We start from the raw sequence: 8,326 nt of genomic DNA on the forward strand, positions 1-8,326 counted from the left end.
ATGCTATGCTCTGTTGTTTGTGTTATGTTATACTATACTATGCTATGCTGTGCTATGCTATGCTATGCTATGCTATGCTATGCTATTGCTTCTCATCAAGGTTGAAAATGCCTTGGGTTCATAATTCATAAAAATAATGGGTGTCAAATACATTAAATTGCTCAGCATGTCAGCATAAAATGCTCAAAATTACAGTTCTAATATGCAAATGTTTAGCATCTGTATGCAAATTCAGCTAGTTTTCTGGATACTTATCAGAAAAATTTATTTTTATTTTATTTGTGATGTCATGCTATGTATTAAATCCCATTAAAAATGTTGAATGATAATAGTATAAGTGGATATCCTGGTGGTGGTACACGGTGGTGGTCAGAGCTTTGTGAAGGGGCAGTAGAATTTATCTTTTGAGGAACGCAGAAGTCGGCAGCTGTTAAAATATTTCACTGTGGGCCAAAGTGGTAAACTGAACAACCATCCCACAGTTCTTTTCACAGACTGCTAAACTTCTGCGAGACTGGTATCCTGTACCATGATAGATTTGATATGATTATGGCCATGGCTATGGTAGATTATTTTATTATGTAATTTATATTGTCTGTTGCCTGTGTGCTGTATCAGTGCAGAGGATGTACATGACCCTACACAACGAGAAGGTATTCTGCAGCATCACAGGTGTATGACAAATAACAAGCCAGTGAAAATCAGTATGTAAAATAAAGAGTTTCTTGGATAGGAATTACATGAATTACTTTCTCACATAAGTACAATACAGTGGGAGGTATAAGAAAGGCATCTATGCTATCACATTTTTCTCTCTCACACTCTCTTTTTTTTTTTAACTTTGAAGTAGCTGCACTGTGACGTTCCTCAGAGAAAGTCCTTTCGAAAGATGTCTTAAATTGAGAGCTCTCCAGAATTTGTTCTTCATTGCCTTCTATCAAAGACCCCTTCTGAATTCCGCACATTTCCTGATCCATGATTATGGCTTCCCGGTGGAATAGTGTTTCAGATGCAGACAGATTGCAGCTGGCCAACTGAATTCCCTGGTTTTTAGTGCTCCTCTAAGTCAGCCAATCCCCTTTGGATGTAGAAAAAGAAATTTCAATCTGCTTCTAATTGTAGCTGCTCAAAGGCCTGCCCATGCCGTGAGCATGTAGGCAGAGAATCAGTGGCACACTGCAACAGACCTTACTGATTAAAAAATAATTACTATGTGACTGCAATATTTTTACACCGCTCCAGAAAAAGAAAGACTGTTAGACTTGCCAGTTTCTGTAATTACAAAAAAAATATATTATTTTTTTTTCTTTGAACAATGCTCCACTCTTAGGTGTAGAGATACATTAGTAGTATTCAAATATTTTCATTCATGTAAATAGGCTACAAACTAAACACAGCAGATCTGGCTGTATATCTAAAATACCAATGCATACACAGCTCCATGGTGTGGCTCCTATGGCTCCATAGTTGTAAGTAAATATATATTACAGTATATATTTACAGTAATAACTTGTACTAAGTGGTATTTTTTTATCGGCAATTTGTCAAATAACGGTGTAATGCGATAGGTGTCGAAGCAACGTGGATTGATTGACTGCTTGTGCCATTTTCTAAAGAGTAGAGAACCGTCGTATTGCAATCAGTGGGTGGTTAAAGTAGCACTAATCAAAATATAGGTTTGATTTAATTAATTTTGGGCGGTTTGGTGTATAATTTGGTGGTTTTTAAACAGCTTTTGGGATGGAAACCATCTGTATCTGGCAACACTGGCAGCAGGCTTCTAAAATATCTAGCATGCTAATAAAAAACTAGCATGCTAACATCTAGCGAGGGCCTGGGAGCGACCAACACTCACATTTGTCAGGGGACCAGATTTGTTTATTTTTGCTGCAGTATCTCCTGGTTTGCTAACATTGCTAACAAACCTAGCTTGTTAACATGTTAGCCAACTAGTAGACTAACTGGGTGATTCTGAGGAACTGCGCTTGATGAGTTTGTTTTTGATGTGGCCTCATGCTTATATATTGGACTTTGTACTCCGCTGTATTTTTTTTACACGTACATCTTCACAGGGGAAAAAACTCTGGTAGAGCTGCACAAACGTAGCAACTAGCTAGTTAACACAACTGAGTATGCTAATGCTCTGGTTAAGATGTTAACTATATCCACAGTTCCGGTTCTATTTTTATTATTCAAAAGTGTTTGTTACTAATTTGCATCTATGCATGAGGCCATTTTGTACTGTTTAATTCCTTTTCACCAAAGTACGACATGCCTTGATGGCTCGTTTCTCTGGGGTGTTACATGTGTAAGTTGAACTTAATGTTATGAGGGATTGCATGTCCAAAACCTGGCCCAGGGACAAAGGAAATCTAGCAAAAGCAGTCATACAAAACCATATTTTATACAATAAAAATAATGAATCTATCATTTAATTTAGGTATGTTCTTCTTGGTAAATGTGTCCAAAATAAAAGAAAAAGACATATGTGTTTTTGTTTATATCTGGCACACGACTTCTTCTATAGTTGAAGAATGACACATTTGCTGTTCAAATCAAGACATCATGTTTGGCCAGAACTGTCACCAGGACTTTGATTACTTCATGACACATCCCAGGAAGAGGTCAGTTAAAGCGCAGAACACCACCATCACCTGAAATGTCCTTCCTTTGGATGTGATGAATGGCCGTTCCAGCACTGCTCATTTCACACTGAAGGTCAAATATTTTATACGATAATACAGGCATAAATTAAAGCCTTGTTCATTTTGTTCGCAGAAAGAGAGAGCAGCCGTCCTCTGGATATTAAGGCGGTGATTTAAAATATGTTAGCGAGAAGCCACACGGCACAGACGTTGTTGTTATACACAATAAAATATAAAGGCATTTCAGCAGGGTCATTTAGCCAAATCCACCCTCTGTATGCCTTCAGGTATCAATAGCAGGCTCAGACAATGTCTGTTAGGTTTGTTCAGGGTGAAAAATGACCAGATAATGTTTATTGTGCAGATAATTAGCGAGGTCGTTAACAACGGGACACAGCTCCTGGTCCATCAAAGCCCATATTACTGGTTGCTTAGGCACTCAAAAGCCTGGAGCCAAGCAGCTGCGAAGGGAGTTTAAAAAAAAAAAACAGTTGAAAAGGGAAAAGAAATCGATACCATATTACTTCAATTAGTCTGACCACCACCACACTAAAGGTGAATACCCTGAAGTGCAGCACACCGGGCGACAATTCTTAACAGCAGAAAAAATATACTCTGCAAGCCCCAATAGAGGAAAACATTTCTTAGATTTGTCATTTACTTTCAGACCTCAATCACCAGGAACAAATGAAATAAAACTCTTTGTAGTCAAAGCTGATCATAGGATCATACTAATTTTAAGTCACATCCATCTTTTGAGTTTAGTATTGTCATTTACTCGTCTCCAAGGTTTAAAAAGACAGGTCCAAATTAAAATGTGTAATTTTATCTTACTAGTATGCAAAGTGCTTTACAGTGTTTATCATTTACCCATTCACACAGACCAGACCAACGGAGGTAGAGCTGCCATGCCATCGGGAGAAATTTCATATCTAGTGTCTTGCCAAAGGACGCTTCAGCATGTGGAGGAGCCAGGGATCAAACCCCCCGGCTTAGCCACAGTCACCACACCACTACAGTCAGATTTTCAACTGAGAACAAAACAGGTATTCAACCCTAACTGTGAGACCACTAACTACAGGAGTAAAGTACAGACAATCCAAGGTAACAGCATGAGTCGAAGGACAACTCTGCGCATTCAACAAGTTAGCACGGAAGCCAGTAATGAAATACTTGCAGGGCATGAAAGGTCTGAAAGCCAGATCAGTGTCGACCTTTCGGTGCATCACCATACACATCACACATGAAACCTCCAAACACCACATCGCGTCATTATGTGTCATTATGTGACACACCACCCGGTGTAATCTTTTACCGGTTTTCCCTGGATGTCCACTCTGACCGGATTGTGTGGATCATCCTGCTTCACTTTTTGTTCTAGCCTCATTAACTATTGTTATGTCATACTGCCTTGTCCTTGTGTGTCTCCTGTATTTGGGCCCTCCATCTCCTTTTTATGAACTATCATTATTACAACATGAAGGTTTCCAACCTCTGGTTTGTCCTAGCCGCAGGGTGGCACATATGCATTCCAGAGGACGGCCGTTTGAAGGGGCTATGTTGGGATGGAGTGGTGGCTGCTCATGAAGTCCAGTGTCCAAGGGTTAGCGTTAGGCTAAACCTTAACCCTAACCCTAGGGCTAAACCTTAACCCTAACCCTGGCGATAGGCTAAACCTTAACCCTAACCCTAACCCTTGGACACTGGACTTCATGAGCAACCAGGGTTAGCCACCACTCCATCCCAACATAGCCCCTTCAAATGGCCGTCCTCTGGAATGTATATGTGCCTCCTGGCGGCAAGGACAAACCAGAGGGTGGCACCAACATACTATGGAATGATTCAGGTCACCATTTTTATCAAAAAGGAAAATCTTAACCTTAACCAACTTTAAAAGTACAGAGGGTGTCTGCCTCCCAAACCCAAACTGGGAGCTGGTTCCACAGGAGAGGAGCCTGATAGCTGAAGGCTCAACCTCCAATTCTACTTTTTTGAAACTCTAAGGAACCACAAGTAAGCCTGCGCTTTGAGATCGGAGCGATCTATTGGGGTGATATGAGGTACAACGAGGTCTTTAAGATAAGATGGAACTCATTCACCCACATCGTCCTGGGCAATACAGTAAAACCAAATGATACTGTGTGAGAAATGTTTTCCGGGCTGATCTGAAACTTTAAGTCACGTCCCCTCTTAAAGGTGAAACCGTCTTTTGCTTTGCAGCATCGTTTTGCAGTGACTGATGGTTTCTCCTCGCAATAAATGCGCCGCTGGATCGCCGGAGTTGTTGATCCCTGAGATTTAGGAAAATAACTAATTAAATGTTGTCATTTGAAATAATCCTCACGGGACACAGTAAAAACAGGGATAATTAGTGATGAATTTGCTATTAATATTTCCCAGCATTAATGAGAACGGGTTAGTATCACACAGAAGAATGCGGCCCTTTCTTTAAAGTTAATTGCGGCTGATTAATCAGCATGATTAATGGCAGATTAGCCAGTCAGACTGTAATGTTATTCATTCAAGGCCCATCTATTTTTCTAAATACGTGTTCATTAGTAATAGCTTCGGTCTGACTTCACTCCTTACCTGATATTTGCGCATTTGACAATGCTGTTCAACTTACTACGGCGCATGATGAATGGGCAACCCGCGTACGATGATACATACTAGAGATTGCTTTCCCTAGAAACAAAGCGGAAGAATTAGTTTTTAATTTGATTTATTACACTTTACTCTGAGCATATGTGGGGGCTAAAAAGAATCCGTACCAGCGCAGAGGAGCACCTGGCACACACAAAAACGCATTTTCTTATAATTACATACGCAGAAACACACACACAGCAAATAAACTGGTAAACAGAGCTAACTAGTTTATGCTTCACGCCCCATGTGGTAGTCAGGCAGTCAGTGTAGTTTAGTCTGCTCCTGCAGCTTCCTAATGCAAGTAGCAGCCACGGCAACATATTTTTTTTCCTACATTGTCGACTGAGGGGCTCCTCCTTTATGGGGAAAACATCTTTCTCAACACGTCCACTGTCATGCTCACTTCAGCTGTTGCTTGTCAGCATGATATCCTCCTGGGAGATAAGGGAGGGATGCCCTATAGAATGACAGTCTGTCAGGCCTGCAGGCAGAAGAACAGTCGAGCTGACCAGTGGAGGAAAAAAAGGAGGAGAGAAGGAGCTTTCTGGTTCTCTCCATCTGCCTCTGATGGAAGCAGCGGTGATGGGGCTCGCAACAAGCCGCATTTGAATATTTTAAAGAGGTCATCCTTGACTTTTGATGTACGGACCTTTATGCAAATGAATTAGAAGATACAGGTCCCAGCAGGGACCACATCCCTTTATTCTTCACATTGGATTTTTTTTTTCTTTCCACTTCTTAATAAATCGAACTGAACTCTTCACACTCCCTTTGAGGACCGTCCTCTCCCTTGAACCGCAGAGTGTTGAGTCAAACTCCTCTGCCTCCCACATATGAGTGCGTATATGAGGTTGGGCTCGTGTGTGGTACGGGATAAATAGCATCCATGTGTGGTCCGGCCACAAGAACAGAAATCGCAGAGCTAATTGTGCACATTGTGTCAGGGTCAACAGTGAAAAGCAGAATAATTAGTGTGAGGTGAAAGATGTTTGCACTTCTGGTGGTGAGGGGAATTATTGTCACCGGATGGATCTTGTAGGTCAGTAAAGAGCTTTTTCTGAATTCCTATGAGCCTGCATCTCACAATTAGCCGAAGTGTTATTATCTACTCTTACATTAATTAATTGGCCAAGAGAATTTTTTGCAGAAAACAACATTTTGTTCATTAATAACAACTTTCTACAAAAATGTTTTGCAAAAATTCAGATTCTCTCTCTCTTTTTTTACTTGCGTGTGTGCATTTTTGGCAACATGCTATGTAAAAGTGAATCAACTTGAAGTTGCATTTCTGGTGCAACTTCACCTACTTTCACAGAGGAAGCAAAGAAATATGATAGGTAACTCTGGACTCAACGGGGAATAGCACTAGGGTATCATAACAAAATATTGGTGAAATTAACGAGTTTCGTGGCAGATAATGCGTCATTTAGAGGCTGTGTTTCGGTGCCCCATTCACTCCCACTATATGGATATACGCGGATCTAAATATCTTCCGAACAACCCAAGTTATATGGGTGAGTAAACGATCATATTTTATGCCAGAAATAAGGTCCAGGTTGTAAAAAAACAGTAATTCCCCTTTAACTCAACGGACGAAAGTACACAGGACAAAGGGATATACTGTACATACATACAACAATACCAATACCATGACAAAATCACCAAAATACACAGTCCTGTTGTGATCAATACAGTCTTCAGCATTTGGTCACATGTTCTTTGTTTCTCGCTATTCACTTTGGGTGGTAATGCTTGGCAGGCTTTATCCAACCTCAGCAGCCTTAGCTGAGATTTCTCTGCATCTGGTATCCATTGCATCAAAGTCCTGCACTCTCACATTTATACAAAATGTATAAATATATATTTTCCCCTCTTGGATAGGCTGCAATCTAGTTTGTTATTGCACGAGATGGTGAAATGCTTACTTGTTCCATACAATCACAAATGTAAATCTAATCTTTTTTCGCCTACTTGTTCCCCCTTCTGCCTCTGGCATCAGTTGTTGGAGAGGGATGAAGGCCGTTTAAAGGCAAGGGAAGGATAAACCAGCCGCATCTCCATAAATGATTTCATGTGTGGTAAGGCTGTGTTTGGTTATTACCGTTGCCATTTGCCATTACCATTTATTGCCATTACCATTAGCCCCATTGATGGTACATATGGTTGACGACAGTTGACGACAGAATGCTACCATGGTATAGTTTCTTGGGTTTTCTGTTTATTGTATTTTGTTAAGTTCTTGGTTTTTTCATAGTCATGGTTTAGTGTTTATTTTTTCAGTTTTCTGTTTCCTGTTTTATTTTGTTAAGTTCTTGATTTCCTGTGGTGTTACTTCCGTGTTTTCCTTTTGATGAGATCATTGGTTTCACCTTGTGTTATTTCTTGATTTGCTTCACCTGTGTCTCGTCACCCCTTTTCCTTGTGTGTGTATATATAGCCCTGCCTTCCCCTTTCTTGCCTGTCTTGTCATACTGTTTGTTTTTGCCAGGTTTCATGCCATAGTTTGTTCATGTTTTCCTGCATTTGGGTCCAAAACTCCATTCCCCGCTCCCCGTCTTGACAAATGCTACCATGCATTCATCCCCCTCTTGTCTTGGTGAAACTACTTTCACATTAAACTTAAATAACTGAGGCAAATCTAAATATAGTATACACTGAGTGGTGGATCCCGTGTATTTTTAAGTGCAATTGTAGAACTGCACCGATTTCGTTGGCAGCCGGTTGAGTTTTACTACCTTAAAAGCGAATGTGTAATCCTTTCCGTATTATACTACAGATTTCCATAAACGTTAACCTCATATAATCCTAACCCCGAGGATAGCGATTCTGAATAAGCTCACGTATTTCATAATAAATAGCAGATCCATTGCCAGTCTATCCCCTCATGTAAAAGCTATGAAAAATAGATGCAGCCCAAGAGTGGACGACCAAAGATAATGGGTTTAATGTGAATCAGGTGTACTGGCAGGACATTTCGTTTAGCCCGACATTCTCTTTTGGGTTCACCGACTTCCACCAGTCCTCTCGCACAGGAC

The sequence above is a fragment of the Chelon labrosus genome (genome assembly GCF_963514085.1).
Source record: "Chelon labrosus genome assembly, chromosome: 14".
Classification (NCBI taxonomy): Eukaryota; Metazoa; Chordata; class Actinopteri; order Mugiliformes; family Mugilidae; genus Chelon; species Chelon labrosus.